The sequence below is a fragment of the Pinus tabuliformis genome, chromosome 5_1 (genome assembly GCF_031772625.1).
Source record: "Pinus tabuliformis cultivar Carrire ecotype Pingquan chromosome 5_1, CPIR1, whole genome shotgun sequence".
In the NCBI taxonomy this organism is placed as follows: Eukaryota; Viridiplantae; Streptophyta; class Pinopsida; order Pinales; family Pinaceae; genus Pinus; species Pinus tabuliformis.
In genome coordinates, this window is record NC_142305.1 from 17373059 (window position 1) to 17390446 (window position 17388).

The 17388-nt window shown below is 36.5% G+C and overlaps 1 pseudogene; it reads left to right on the plus strand.

Moving 5' to 3' along the window:
* The first annotated feature begins 5059 nt into the window (after positions 1–5059).
* LOC149163308 (putative alpha-glucosidase Os06g0675700) overlaps positions 5060–17388 on the plus strand; it is a 93145-nt pseudogene continuing 80816 nt past the window's right edge.

The following is a 17388-nucleotide window of genomic DNA, read 5'->3' on the forward strand; positions in this document are numbered from 1 at the left end:
ACACTTTTGTGCATTATCTCATCCATTTAAAGCCAGTACAATTTCTACTGCATTTATGGAAACAATTAAAAAGCTACATGGAAACCGAAATATTATTGTAAGCAACAGAGATCCCATTTTCACTGGAAATTTTTTGACATAATTACTTTCTTGTCTTGGTACTCAGTTATCTCATAGCTCATCTTATCATCCTTAATCTGATGGGAAAACTGAGACAGTAAACAAATGTTTGGACACAATGGGTCAAATGGTTGCCTTTCGCTGAATGGTGGTATAACACTTCCTTCCATATTGCTGCAAAAATTACCTCATTTATGGAACTTTATGGATATCATCCACCATCCATCATATCATATTTAAGAGAAAATTATAAGGTTCAAGCAGCGAAATATCACATCGAGCGTTAACAACAAGTTATCCAACTCTTAAAGGATAACTTCTCTTTGGAACATAATAGAATGAAACAACGGGCATATCAACATTGCATTGAAAGAAGTTTTGATGTAGGTGATTGGGTATTTCTACGAATACAACCATATAAGAAAATGTCCCTCAAGCAAGATAAGAAGGATAATAAATTATCACCAAAGTATTATGGTCCATACAAGGTGTTGCAAAAGATAGTTACTTGTTATGGCTAGCAAAAACCCCCCTTCTTATTTAGTTTTATCACTAATACTAAATAAGTGGGGACCCTTATTCAAAAATTTAAAAAATCGATTAATTCTTGCATTTCCTTTTTCAATAAAACTTACAATCATAAACTTAGGAGAATACCCTCAAAAAATCTAAAATGACTTAAGTTTTATGATAAGTTAGAATAAAATCACTCCTTAAAACATGTCGCATCGCAAAAAGGGTAATGGATGCCTTCCTACAAGCGGAATTCTAAACATGTGAAATTGCGATGCGAAATCACGCATCAGAAGACCCTCTTCGCAACGCATACCTCAAACATCACTTACGTTGAAATGCCTTAAACCGCCGATATGCGATGGCGCATCTCACGAATCACATTTCGCAGAAAACACATTGACGGATGATTACCAGATGCAATGGAATTGCGATATTGCAATATTGCGATTTGTGATATTGCGATCTATGATACTGCTATCTGTGATATTGTGATTTGCGATGTTGCAATCTGTGATACTGCGATCTACGATATTGCGAAGAAAATCACAAAATCGCCTTATCGCAGATCTACAGGGCCCATTGTTCGAGAAAGTTTTTTTCATAAAACCGAGGCCCAGTTATGCGCATTAATGTTAATTAATGAGTTAGTTGGCAATCATTAATAAAATATGGTTTTGATCTTATCAAGGAGCCAGTTCACGTAAGGTGGCATATTTTATATGTTTCCTGCATTTAAAGCTTTCCCGTCACCTTTTTCTTATTATCATTCTCACCTCATTTGTAATTGTAGGAGCAAAGAGCAGAGAAGTATACAGAGCAGAGTTCAAGATATATGGGAAAGAAGGGTAAAGATCCCAGTTCTGAAGATAAATAGATGACCCCCTTGTACACAGACACCACCTATAACAAAGATGCCGGTATTACTACTTGGGAAGGCATGTATAGTTTACTTGAGGAAGAAGATCCCAAGGTAATGGAGGTTACGGCTACTGCAGGCTCACACGGGTCTTCTGAGGCATCTATTACAGATCTAGCATGTTCATTCTTGCACAGGATAGTGGCGAGGCCCAAAATTCTCCCGTACACGGGCATGGTTAAATGGATACTAGATAGTGCTGATATCACAAATAGACAATTCAAAACTCAAAACCAAGAACATATAACTTTTTCTTTCCATAAAATTTAAGCTTTATATCCTCTAACAAAAAGCGGACAAGAGGCGAAAATCGCATCAGGGAAGCCTGGATCCTGAAATGGAGGCAGTTTCTGATGCGCGATTAGCGCCTAGTGCCTAGCGCTAATTGCGCATCGCTAGGCAAAACCCCTCGAGATGGAAAGCCTCAAATTGCTCTGTCACCTGTAAGCTCAAAAATTTGTAGGAAAAAAGTGCTAAAGACGGAAGGTAAAACTAAAACTCAAAACCAATGGTATTTATCTTCAAATAGTATATAAATATCTACCAAATGTATAGCATCTACAAACAAGCTAGAGACAGAAGGCTCAAGAAAGGACAGATTCAATCCAAAGGTTAAAGAAGTTGAATTGGGATTCTTACTGGACGTACTTGGTAAAACCACACATCCAGTGCATGACTCTCAAATGTATCATCAACTCTGCTGAGAAGATGGTGTCAGCTCTTACTGATTCTGTTTTCGCGGGACAGCTAAAGTTAGAAGTCGGCCAGCCAACTCTCCTCAAGAAAATGTTGAATGCTTGCAACTACAAGAAACAAATACATAGATAGTTAGTTATTAGTTTTAGTTTTAGATTCAGTTTTAGTTTTAGTTTTGCTTTATTTTTGCCTGAAATGAGGACGGTCATTTAAACCGCATCCTACATTTTTGTAATAAATTATTTTTAGAATTAGTTAGTAGTATTTAAACCCTTCTCATGCATTTAGAGAAGGGTCCAGAAATTTATCAAAAACTTGTCCTCAGAACATGCACTTTTGCACCCTCTGAGGAGGTTTTGATGAATGAATGGAACAGGATTTATTGATATCTGCATTTAATATCTACTACTGATGTTGCACTTTTGTACTCTTAGTGGATGTTGGATTAAGAAGAGATAGATCATTATTGTTGGAGCTCATGAGTAGAACTAGTTATAAATGGTACTTTTATCTCTTAACTGTTTCTGCTTATGTGTTATGGTGATATTCATGTTCAGTTATTTATATATGAATGCTTAAATGCTTGAGTTATCATTTGGAACTTTTGTACAGTGATAGCTATTTATTTATGCTTTATATATGAGTAGCTTATTATGTGACATGTTTTTCACAATTGTTTCATCTAACTTTTTATATGAAATGGTTTATCTTTATTGAATTCTTTTCTCATAGCAGTTGAATGATCTTTATTACCAATTGTTGTTTGAAATCATTTTATATCGCATAATGAAAAGATTACATCCCAGGTTAGTTTAGAATTAGATATTTTTTTTTATTAGAATACAATTGCATGTTGTTAGATTAGATTTAGAATAGAAAGCATTTTACTTAGGAATCATTAGGAAAGCAATATCAATTCTCAACACACACACACATATATTTGGAAACTGGTCCCATATCCCCAGTCGAACCCACTATACCAAACGAAAAAGGAGCTGCTAACCAAGGTTCGGACCGGGTGGGTATCCCCCTTGTTGTAGACCCAATTTTTGGGGCTTCAACATATTTGGCGCTAAAAGGAGGGCCCTGAACTATGAATGGAAAGTAACTCTAAATCTAAATACCATTCTAAGAGTAAATCACCCTCACCATCTCCCCTGACTTCTCCATCACATTTAGAATCTTTAAATCTTGAGCAAGAAGTCAAAACCAATGGTATTTATCTTCAAATAGTATATAAATATCTACCAAATGTATAGCATCTACAAACAAGCTAGAGACAGAAGGCTCAAGAAAGGACAGATTCAATCCAAAGGTTAAAGAAGTTGAATTGGGATTCTTACTGGACGTACTTGGTAAAACCACACATCCAGTGCATGACTCTCAAATGTATCATCAACTCTGCCGAGAAGATGGTGTCAGCTCTTACTGATTCTGTTTTCGCGGGACAGCTAAAGTTAGAAGTCGGCCAGCCAACTCTCCTCAAGAAAATGTTGAATGCTTGCAACTACAAGAAACAAATACATAGATAGTTAGTTATTAGTTTTAGTTTTAGATTCAGTTTTAGTTTTAGTTTTGCTTTATTTTTGCCTGAAATGAGGACGGTCATTTAAACCGCATCCTACATTTTTGTAATAAATTATTTTTAGAATTAGTTAGTAGTATTTAAACCCTTCTCATGCATTTAGAGAAGGGTCCAGAAATTTATCAAAAACTTGTCCTCAGAACATGCACTTTTGCACCCTCTGAGGAGGTTTTGATGAATGAATGGAACAGGATTTATTGATATCTGCATTTAATATCTACTACTGATGCTACACTTTTGTACTCTTAGTGGATGTTGGATTAAGAAGAGATAGATCATTATTGTTGGAGCTCATGAGTATAACTAGTTATAAATGGTACTTTTATCTCTTAACTGTTTCTGCTTATGTGTTATGGTGATATTCATGTTCAGTTATTTATATATGAATGCTTAAATGCTTGAGTTATCATTTGGAACTTTTGTACAGTGATAGCTATTTATTTATGCTTTATATATGAGTAGCTTATTATGTGACATGTTTTTCACAATTGTTTCATCTAACTTTTTATATGAAATGGTTTATCTTTATTGAATTCTTTTCTCATAGCAGTTGAATGATCTTTATTACCAATTGTTGTTTGAAATCATTTTATATCACATAATGAAAAGATTACATCCCAGGTTAGTTTAGAATTAGATATTTTTTTTTATTAGAATACAATTGCATGTTGTTAGATTAGATTTAGAATAGAAAGCATTTTACTTAGGAATCATTAGGAAAGCAATATCAATTCTCAACACACACACACATATATTTGGAAACTGGTCCCATATCCCCAGTCGAACCCACTATACCAAACGGAAAAGGAGCTGCTAACCAAGGTTCGGACCGGGTGGGTATCCCCTTGTTGTAGACCCAATTTTTGGGGCTTCAACATATTTGGCGCTAAAAGGAGGGCCCTGAACTATGAATGGAAAGTAAGTCTAAATCTAAATACCATTCTAAGAGTAAATCACCCTCACCATCTCCCCTGACTTCTCCATCACATTTAGAATCTTTAAATCTTGAGCAAGAAGTCAAAACCAATGGTATTTATCTTCAAATAGTATATAAATATCTACCAAATGTATAGCATCTACAAACAAGCTAGAGACAGAAGGCTCAAGAAAGGACAGATTCAATCCAAAGGTTAAAGAAGTTGAATTGGGATTCTTACTGGACGTACTTGGTAAAACCACACATCCAGTGCATGACTCTCAAATGTATCATCAACTCTGCCGAGAAGATGGTGTCAGCTCTTACTGATTCTGTTTTCGCGGGACAGCTAAAGTCAGAAGTCGGCCAGCCAACTCTCCTCAAGAAAATGTTGAATGCTTGCAACTACAAGGAACAAATACATAGATAGTTAGTTATTAGTTTTAGTTTTAGATTCAGTTTTAGTTTTAGTTTTGCTTTATTTTTGCCTGAAATGAGGACGGTCATTTAAACCGCATCCTACATTTTTGTAATAAATTATTTTTAGAATTAGTTAGTAGTATTTAAACCCTTCTCATGCATTTAGAGAAGGGTCCAGAAATTTATCAAAAACTTGTCCTCAGAACATGCACTTTTGCACCCTCTGAGGAGGTTTTGATGAATGAATGGAACAGGATTTATTGATATCTGCATTTAATATCTACTACTGATGCTACACTTTTGTACTCTTAGTGGATGTTGGATTAAGAAGAGATAGATCATTATTGTTGGAGCTCATGAGTATAACTAGTTATAAATGGTACTTTTATCTCTTAACTGTTTCTACTTATGTGTTATGGTGATATTCATGTTCAGTTATTTATATATGAATGCTTAAATGCTTGAGTTATCATTTGGAACTTTTGTACAGTGATAGCTATTTATTTATGCTTTATATATGAGTAGCTTATTATGTGACATGTTTTTCACAATTGTTTCATCTAACTTTTTATATGAAATGGTTTATCTTTATTGAATTCTTTTCTCATAGCAGTTGAATGATCTTTATTACCAATTGTTGTTTGAAATCATTTTATATCGCATAATGAAAAGATTACATCCCAGGTTAGTTTAGAATTAGATATTTTTTTTTATTAGAATACAATTGCATGTTGTTAGATTAGATTTAGAATAGAAAGCATTTTACTTAGGAATCATTAGGAAAGCAATATCAATTCTCAACACACACACACATATATTTGGAAACTGGTCCCATATCCCCAGTCGAACCCACTATACCAAACGGAAAAGGAGCTGCTAACCAAGGTTTGGACCGGGTGGGTATCCCCCTTGTTGTAGACCCAATTTTTGGGGCTTCAACATATTTGGCGCTAAAAGGAGGGCCCTGAACTATGAATGGAAAGTAAGTCTAAATCTAAATACCATTCTAAGAGTAAATCACCCTCACCATCTCCCCTGACTTCTCCATCACATTTAGAATCTTTAAATCTTGAGCAAGAAGTCAAAAGAACAACAACCACTGCCACAAAACCTGACATTTCAGACAAATCTACTATTGAACCTCATGAAGTTGAATCTTTGATTCATAAACTTCAACGATTTTCAATATCTCCTCAAAAATCTGATAAATCTCGAGGCAGTGTGACTTCGCAACATAACCCTGCTCATCCTCTCACCAGATTAAAGAGCGAAAAGTTTGGTATTGAGCCAACCAAGTTACCTCTACCTACAAGGAAGAAAGCAAGGAAATCACCTAAAGGATCTGATAGTGAGACTCTTTCGTCATCATCATCCATCTCAACCTCTCTAGTGCGAAGTCAACCATCCACTCCTCCACTTCAAATCATCGTCCACCAAACCACTGGAACTTCAACATCTCTTTCTCAAACATATGGAACTATAATATCCTCATGTTCCCAACCACAGGGATCATCTTCTGTGCTTTCCTCTATTAGCAGTTCAATTATGGCCCAAATGCCATGGAATAACCCAGGGGCAGTCTTAATGCCTGCACCCTTTAGTCAATTACTGGCCCATCCCAAAACATGGCTGCCTAAGTTTAATCTTGAAGCAGGCATGCTAGAAAAAGAACACATAAATAACTTTATGTTATCCATAAATCTCAATGGGGTCACTTATGAAGACGCTATCGTTCAGATTTTTCCTTACACTTTGCAAGGAGCAGCAGGATCATGGTATTTCTCATTACCATCTGGGTCTATTACTAGTTGGGATATATTCCAAGAACAATTCTTCACTAAGTTTGGTGATGACAGGTCCACTACGACATTAATCAATGACCTGTCTAACCTTAGGGCTGAGTCAAAGGAACCTATCAAATATTTTAACTCGCGTTTTAATAAACTGTTGAACAAAATTCCTACTGCTTCTAAACCTAGCAAAGAAGTGCGAAGTGAATGGTACATCTCTGCTTTACCATCAAACATAGAAATCTTCGTTGATAGAGCTAACAAAACAACTTTAGCTGACAATATGAAGGAAGCAATAGCGGTAGAGAAACACATCATAGCTCTAGAAAAGAAAAATGTCATTGAAGAATGTAAATCTAAAAAGGTTTCTTTCAAAGAAGATCCAAAGAAAAAATAGCCCAAAGACCCATTTGATTTAGAGGGATTGCAGAATGTTTTGAAAACCATGTCTAACGAAATGGTTGACATAAAGAAACAAGTAGCAGAGAATTCTTCTAAAAAGACTTACAAGCCTTGTAGAAGAAATCCTTTGACTGATTCGAAACCTCCTAACACTATTACAAATGCTGAATCAGAGGAAAAAGAAGAGGAAATTGCTACCGAAGAACCTACCGATGAAGAATAACTTGTAGATATACAAGGTATGTGGGATTTCATCCTCCCTGATGAAGAGGATCAAGAGGCATCGCCAGTTAGTACTCGAAGTAGAAATCAACTCGATCCTCCTCATCCTACTCCTAATTCAAAGAGCACAAGTTCAATGCCTAAGGATAAAGTCGCAGCTAAGAAAATGACATCCAAAGCGACTCAAACAAGCCCAGTCCAAACAAATTCACCAACTCCATCTAAAACATTGATTGGTTCGGATAATGGAGTATAATATCATAGAATACATGAAGAAGACTAGGGATAACATCACTTTTTATGAATTGAGCAAGTTAAAACATCAACAACAGCTCCTTTTGAAAGAATTACATGTAGTGTCAGTTGCACCTCTGCCCGCCACTGTAATCTCGCAAGCTTCCCATGAGATGAGAAGACCTCCAAATACTGTGATTAATAAAGTTGATCCAAATGACATTGCTCTAATTGGAGGAAGGTCAAGATCTCATACTCCACCATTTCTTCTTACTTATAAAATTTTCAATAAAAATTTGCATAATTGTTTAGCTGATTCAAGAGCTTCATCCAATATCTTACCTAAATCAATTTGTGCAAAGTTGAATGTTCAACCTCAAAAATCTGTTGTGCGCATAGTGTATCTAGATCGGTCGCAAGTTGAAGTGATCGGTGAATTAAATCAGGTTACCATAAGGCTGTCATCTAATACAAAGGTATGTCAAGTTATCGATATTTTAGTTGTAGAAATTCCAGAATTCTATGGCTTAATTATTAGGAGGGATTGGTCAGAAAAACTTCATGGATACTTTGCATCTGATTGGTCGCACATGTGGCTCCCTTACACTGGTAAACCAAATCAGATAAGGGTTGAGCAAGAAAGACATCAGAAATACATAATAACATAATTGGAAGGAGAAAATGAACAGGTAACATATAACAACAATATAATTGGTAACTATTCTGTTGATTATTTCCTAGGAAATTTTAATGCTCACACTTCACCTTACTTAGAACATTCTTTTTATCTCAAGTAGAAACTTTTTCTCAAACAAATAGTTCTAAATGTATTAATTTTATAGATAATCCTGTAAATAAATCTTTATTTTGGAAGTTACTTTTTGATGGTTCTAAGTCTAATGAAGGAGCAGGAGCAGGATGCGTATTAGTTAGTCCAGAGGGAAACAAAACTATGCTAACTTGTAGACTCGAGTTCGATTGCACCAATAATACTGCAGAATACAAGGCTTTAGTCCAAGGATTATACAAAGCAATCGGATTAGACATCAAATATCTACAACTCTTCGGAGATTCTGAAATTGTTATCAGATAGGTATGGAATATTATACATTGTTTATCAGGTCATTTAAAGCATTACCAATCTTTAGTACAAGATTTGACTAAACATTTTATAGCATTTAATATTTTGTCAATTCCTAGACTCCAAAATGCTAGTGCTGATCTCTTGGCAAATGTAGCTTCCAAGCTTATTCCCTCAGAAGACTTTAGCCCCGATAGATTTTCAATCGAATTAATCTTTAGACCCTCGATTCCTGATAACATTACAAATTGGAGAATTTTCAACGATGATCCTGATATTGTAAGCTTCCTCACCTCTGAGGGATCTTACACCAATCAAATAATTGATGAGGACCAACATGACAGATAATTGCAACAAGATAGCACTAATAATGCTATGCCAAAATTAGTAGTCAAATTAGAAGATCTATATGATTTGAAAGATCGATTCAAAAGATCTACCAATTCAAAGCTTCAAAGTTCAACTCTGAACTATGAATTAGTAAATCTAGGAACTGATACCAAGCCACAGAATATCAACCTAGGCCTTGGCCTAGCTCCTGAAGAAAAATTAGCGTATGTTCGTCTCTTGAAACAATACAAAAGTGTCTTTGCTTGGAACTACGATGAACTTAAGACTTACGACACTTCTATCATCCAACATACTATCCCAATGATAAACGATGAGAAACCTGTCCAGCAGAAGTTGAGAAAGATCCATCCTAATCTAGAAAACTAGATGAAATCTGAGCTCAATAAGTTATTGAAATCCAAAATCATTTTCCCCGTGCGACATTCTCAATGGGTTTCAAATATGGTTCCCGTTAGAAAGAAGAATGAAGACATTAGAATTTGCATTGACTTTAGAAATCTTAACAAAGCCTGCCAAAAAGATAATTTTCCTTTGCCTCCTATGGAGCAAATATTTCAGATAGTTGCAGGATCAGAATTAATGTCCTTCTTGGATGGTTTCTCCGGCTATAACCAAGTTTTGGTCCATCCCGATGATCAATTAAAGACCACATTCAGAACCAAATGGGGTACTTATGCCTATCAAAAGATTCCTTCTGGTCTGATCAATGTTGGTGCCACATTCCAAAGGGCCATGGACATCGCATTTAAGGGATTAGTAAACAAATAAGTAGTAATCTACTTGGATGATATAACTGTATATTCCAAGAAGCGAGGCAAACATCTTAGAGATTTAAAACAGATCTTCCAACGGTGTCAAAAGTATGGAATTTCACTTAACCCAAAAAGGTCCTTTTTTGCATTAAGTGAAGGAAAACTTCTTGGATTCATAGTGTCAAAATCTGGAATCCATATTGATCCTAACAGATTCAAGGAGATTTCCGAAATACCTTTGCCTCACAACAAGAAAGCTATGCAATCTTTCCTTGGCTAGATTAACTTTGTAAAGAAGTTTGTTCTAGATTTTTCAAGAATCTTATCTCCTTTACAAGCAATGATTAAAAAGAACTCAATCTTCAAATGGGGCCAAGATGAATGTGAAGCATTCAATTTGATCAAACAAGCGATTGTTAACGCTCCATCTTTAGCAACTTCAAATTTTTCTGATCCTTTCATTTTATATGCATTTGCCTCTGATAGATCATATGTTGTGATACTCACTCAAGAAAATCAAGACAAAGCAGAAGCCCCAATTTCTTTTTTCAGTTCAAATCTACAAGGGGTTAAGTTAAATTATTTAGACGTAGAGAAACAAGCATATGCTGTTTTCAAAGTGATAAAATATTTCAGACCCTTTCTGCTTAAAACCCATACAAAGATCATAGTACCATTTCCAGTGGTAAGAAATCTTTTAGTACAGAAAGATGTGGGTGAGAAAAGAGCCAATTGGGTTACTACATTACAAGAATATGACGTTGAAATTAAACTAGCAAATATTGTTAAAGGTCAAGGCTTTTGCAAAATGCTGGCTGGAGCATCGCTTATTTCCGAAATACCATCTACAGAGATACAAATGTACGAGGTAAGCCTAAATGATGTTGATTCATTATACGCTGATATCATATTTTATCTAAAGAATGGATATGCCCCTTCAAACCTCGATTATACAAAGAAAATAGCTATAGGGTTGAAGGCTAAGCAATATCAGCTCGTGAACGATGTACTTTTTAGGATGAATTATGATTCTGTTCTCCTTAGATGTCTTGAGAAATCTGAAGCTGAAAAGGTGTTGCAGGAACTCCACGATGGACCAACAGGTGGACATTATGCTGGAGATGCTACTGCACATATAATCCTTTGCGCAAGCTATTACTGGCCCACACTTTTCAAAGACGCGCATAGCTACGTAAGGAAATGTCAAATTTGTCAAACTGCTACTGGGAGACAAAAGAAGCCATCATTACCTTTGCAGCCAGTCAACATTGAACAACCTTTTGATCAATGAAGATTGGATATAATAGGTGAGATCGTTCCTCACTCTTCTAAATAGCATAGGTATATCCTTACAGCTACAGATTATTTTACTAAATGGGTAGAAGCAGTTCCTCTCAAGACAGCTAATGCCGAACACATCATTGATTTCATAGATCAGTTCATAATCACTGGATTTGGTTTACCCTCTGCTTTAATGTTTGATAATGCATCATATTTTTCTGGCAATGCTATGACTGAATTTGCACTCAAAAGAGATTTTAAGCTTAAATACTCTGTCAATTATTACCCACATGGCAATGGGTTAGCTGAATCTACGAATAAAAACTTAATCACAATCATTAAGTGAACCATTGACCAGAATCATAAGAATTGGCACAAGTCTTTAATATATGCTTTATGGGCAGACCAAATAACGCAAAAAGCCTCTATTAGCACTTCTCCCTTTAAATTAGTTTATGGGAAAGAATTTTTTCTTCCAACTCATCTAGCAATTCCCTCTTTGGCCTTAGTTCAATATATTGATGAAACACCAACTTCTTCCTTACAACTAAGGCAGCTACAAATCTTTAAGCTAGAAGAGCAAAGAGAACAAGCTAAAATAACTCATGCTCATCACCAAGCATTAGTAAAAGCTTCTTTTGACTCAAACATGATGTCTAGAAAAGACATTCAGATAGGGGATCTAGTTTTAAAATGGGACAAGGCTCATGAGGAAAAGGGCAAACATACGAAGTTTCAACAAATGTGGCTTGTCCCTTTCCAAATCGCAGAAATCATAGGCCCATCTACCTTTATGTTACAAGATTTAACAGGAAAAAGAGAATCTTTACCTGTTAATGCGCAGATCCTCAAAAATTACTTTCCATAGGAGATCATTCTTCTATTTTTGTCGATTAGTTTTTCCTTTATTTTCATAATAAAACTAGTTGTAAATGGTTACATTTGGAATTCATGAAAAGGACAAGTATTTCTTTTAGATTTTGTTTTTTTTCGCTTGTATAAATAGAAATAATTTAGAAAGTTGGTCATTATTATTGAAAGATACAGTCAAAGAGCTATAAGCCTGAATATGATACTAGTTTCAACCTTGTAAATTTTGATAAAAAATGACCTTTAGTGGGAATTTGTTTTGTATCAGTCAAATGAAAGGTATTAATAACAAAACAAAGATTCTCTGTAGAAAAGATCTTTCTAAAAACTCTACCATTGTCTTCCAGAGCTATTCTTAAGGAAACAATGACTTCCTTCCCACCTAAGGAATCAAAACCTTCAAGAAATAATCCAATGATACACTTTAAACTTAAAGAATAAGAGGTCTCATAACAAGCCGACTTATCATGATCATAGATATTATAGCTTGCTAACTTTGCCAAAACTGCATACCACAATAGGGCAATGACTCAAGATTGTTGCAACCAAAAGACAAGAGGTCTCATCACGAGCCAACTTGTTCAGCAAAGCTATAAATCAAGTGAATGGCACTGTCATAATTTGGCTATCAAACCAAGGCATTGTTCTTTAAGGATTAAAAGAAAATGAAAGCAATACATGTAGATATGGATTTCTCTTTGAAAATTGTACATTTCTCCAAGTGGGATACAGGATCATTGTTGGGTAACCGGTAACCCTGTCGAGGCTATAAACACTTGCTGGCAGCAGAGGCTCTACCTACGACAAATGAGCATATTTAAAATTGATTTACAGAGAAGCCTTTGTTTTTATCTCTATAAAATAAGTAGTGACTGATATAGATACAATGACTAGCTCTAGGAAGTAAATAAGCAAAGTTGACATAGAAGAAACAAACTATTATTGATGGCTGAAAAGCATAATGTATTTTATCCTTCTATAATAAAGTTTGATTTTCTAGAAAAAATTTGTTTTGGAAGTTTAGGAAATTCAAAAGAAAAGCAGAGATAACTGGTTCTTCCAAGTGAATCGCCAATTGTGTGGCCAGCAACAACCCCCCTTCTTATTTAGTTTTATCACTAATACTAAATAAATGGGGACCCTTATTCAAAAATTTAAAAAATAGATTAATGCTTGTATTTCCTTTTTCAATAAAACTTACTATCATAAACTTAGGAGAATACCCTCAAAAAATCTAAAAAGACTTAATTTTTATGATAATTTAGAATAAAATCACTCCTTAAAATGCATCTCATCACAAAAAGTGTAATGGATGCCTTCCTACAAGCGGAATTCTAAAAGTGCAAAATTGCAATGCAAAATCACGCATCAGAAGACCCTCATCGCATCGCATGCCTCAAACATCACTTACGTTGAAATTCCTTAAACCGTCGATATGCGATGGCGCATATCGCGAATCGCATTTCGTATAAAACACATTGATGGATGATTACCACACGCAATGGAATTGCAATATTGCGATCTGCAATCCTGTAATCTGAGATACTGCGATCTGCGATACTATGATCTGCGATATTGTGATTTGCAATATTGCAATTTGTGATACTATGATCTGCGATATTGCGAAGCAAATCGCAAAATCACCTTATCTAAGATCTGTAGGGCCCATTGTTCGAGAAAGTTTTTTTTCATAAAACCGAGGCCCAGTTATGCGCATTAATGTTAATTAATGAGTTAGTTGGCAATCATTAATAAAATATGGTTTTGATCTTATCAAGGAGCCAGTTCACATAAGGTGGTATATTTTATATGTTTTCCGCATTTAAAGCTTTCTTGTCACCTTTTTCTTATCATCGTTCTCACCTCATTTGTAAACTGCAGGAGTGAAGAGCAGAAAAGTATATAGAGCAGAGTTCAAGATATTATGGGAAAGAAGGGTAAAGCTCCCAGTTCTGAAGATAGAGAGATGACTCCCTTGTACACAGACACCACCTGTAAAAAAGATGTCGGTATTACTACTTGGGAAGGCATGTATAGTTTACTTGAGGAAGAAGATCCCAAGGTAATCGAGGTTACGGCTACTGCAGGCTCACATGGGTCCTCTGAGGAATCTATTACAGATCTAGCATATTCATTTTTGCACAGGATAGTGGCAAGGCCCAAAATTCTCTCGTACATGGACATGGTTAAATGGATACTAGATAGTGTTGATATCATAAACAGAAAATTCAAAACTCAGAACCAAGAATGTATAAGTCGTTCCTTCCACAAAATTTAAGCTTTATATCCTCTAACAAAAAGCGAAAAAGAGGCGAAAATCGCATCAGGGAAGCCCGGATCGTGAAACAGAGGCAGTTTTTGATTTGCGATTAGTGCCAAGAAAAACCCCTCGAGATGGAAAGCCTCAAATTGCTCAGTCGCTTGTAAGCTCAGAAATTTGTAGGAAAAAAACGCTAAAGACGGAAGGTAAAACTGGAACTCAAAACCAGTGGTATTTATCTTCAAATAGTATGTAAATATCTACCAAATGTACAGCATCTACAAACAAGCTGGAAACAGAAGGCTCAAGAAAGGACAGAGTCAATCCAAAGGTTAACCAAGTTGAATCGGGATTCTTACTGTACATACTTGGTAAAACCACATAGCCAGTGCATGACTCTCAAATGTATCATCAACTCTATCGAGAAGATGGTGCCAACTCTTACCGATTCCATTTTCGTAGGAAAACTAAAGTCGGAAGTCAGCCAACCAACTTTCCTCAAGAAAATGTTGAATGCTTGCGACTACAAGGAACAGATACATAGATAGTGAGTTATTAGTTTTAGTTTTAGATTCAATTTTAGTTTTAATTTTGCTTTATTTTGGCCTGAAATGAGGACGGTCATTTAAACCGCATCCGACATTTTTGTAATAAATTATTTTTGGAATTAGTTAGTAGTATTTAAACCCTTCTCATGCATTTAGAGAAGGGTCCAGAAATTTATCAAAGACTTGTCCTCAGAACATGCACTTTTGCACCCTCCGAGGAGGTTTTGATGAATGAATGGAACAGGATTTATTGATATCTGCGTTTGATATCTACTACTGATATTGCACTTTTGTACTCTTAGTGGATGTTGGATTAAGAAGAGATAGATCATTATTGCTGGAGCTCATGAGTAAAACTAGTTATAAATGGTACTTTTATCTCTTAACCGTTTCTGCTTATGTGTTATGGTGATATTCATGTTCAGTTATTTATATATTGTTGGAAATAATACTGAGAGGGGGGGGGGGTGAATCAGTATTATCTAGCAATTAATAAATCTTCCTTATTTGATCTTTGAATTATTTTTGCATGTCAGTACCATAAAATAATGAGCATGAACAAAGAAAACAGATAGTCACACCAAAGAACACAAGATGTAAGGTGGAAACCCAATGTGGGTGAAAACCACCTGCTGCAATATGTCTCTATCTTCTTTCAAATTAGAAACTCCTTTTACAATGATTTTGTACTGGTGCAGTCCTTTACCAGTACGCAGGCTGCAACCTGCAGAGAGCTACAACTCTCTCTCATTTTCCAGTCTCTCCTGGAAGGGAGCTACAACCCCCTACTTCTTTTCATACAAGGATCAAATGGTCACCAAGTACATATTAGTTACAGTCCACTACAGTTATCAGATCAGCAATAACAGAACTAACCCAGAACACCTTATCAACAGAGAAATTCAATCAACAGAACATCTTAATACAGAGACACAACTTTCCCTTCTGTGACCTGCGTATAGACGCAGTTCACCTTCTGCTTTCCTGCGACCACCCGCAGAGATCCTTCTGCTGCACTGCGTGTCCACGCACTGTTCCTTCAACTGCTCTGCGTCCTGTTGCTTCAGGGACGCACCCAAAACACTATCGCGCCGCGTCCTGTTGCTGCAGAGACGCGCCCAAAGACACGTTGCTTCAGGGACGCACCTGAACCTTGGTCGCCCTGCGTCCCCATGCAGATCTCCAGATACTGAACTGCGTCCCAGGCGCACCTGAACTTCGTCTACCCTGCGTCGCCACGCAGGTATCCTTCTACTGCACTGCGTCCCGGCGCACTTTCCTTTCACTGTACCTGCGTCCTTTCGGGTATGAATGATTTCAAGACTTCAAGTGTAACCCAAACAGTCAGATCTGATCTTCTTGCGCCAAAGAGATCTCAGTCCTTCAGTAGATTCACCTTTTAGATCTAGACCAGATCTCACCTCATAAGATATTCAACCAAAGACATACAAAATCCAAATGATCTCCTTTGCTTTATATAGGCAAGCGCCTCCTCAAAACATGGAACAATACCACGAGCCGACACCATAATAACACAATACCGTCGGCTAGATACCAAGAGTAAAACACAAGAAACCCCCATGTGAGCTTTTCTCTGCCTTGAAATGTGTGCACTGGGTGGACGCACCTCCTGAATGGCTGGCCTGCGTCTCTGGACGCGGTCCCTGCAAGGTGTACCTGCGGGTACGCACCTTCTGAACTGATTTCCTGCGTCCTTCTTATTTTTTAATAAAAAGAGAGCCTTGTCATGGGAGTTGCCATCAAGTACAACATCTGTAACATATATAGCCATTCCTGAAACATAATGCCAACAATCTCCCCCTTTGGACTTGATGGCAACCTCACAAACTTTGCTTCATTCTCCCCCTTTGACATCAAGGGCAAAGGGTATGCTCCCCCTAAGATCATGCTCCCCCTGAACCAGATCTGCAACAAAGAACCATAATCCTCCATGAAAGAGATAGAGACATATTGCAGCTATTTCCAAGATCTCCTTCTGACCATCCTCCATAATGCCAACAATGCATTATATGCTCCCCCTGAACCTGTACCATCAATCAGAAAAGATTCAACAATAAGATGATGCATCAGCAACCCCCATCTTTTGCCTGAGGTATTCAAAGGTGTCCCTGGGCAATGGTTTTGTGAGAATATCAGCAACTTGTTCCTTAGAAGGAACATACTCCAACTTGACCTTCTGTTCAAGCACTTGTTCCCGGAGAAAATGATACTTGATTGGTATGTGCTTGGTTTTTGAATGCATAACCGGATTCTTTGAGATGCTGATTGCACTTGTGTTATCACATAAGATGGGGATAGGTGGTGTACAAGTGATTTGAAAATCCTGCAAAGTCTGCATCATCCAAAGAACTTGGGTGCAACAAGATGCAGCAGCAACATATTCCGCTTCAGCTGTAGACAAGGCAAT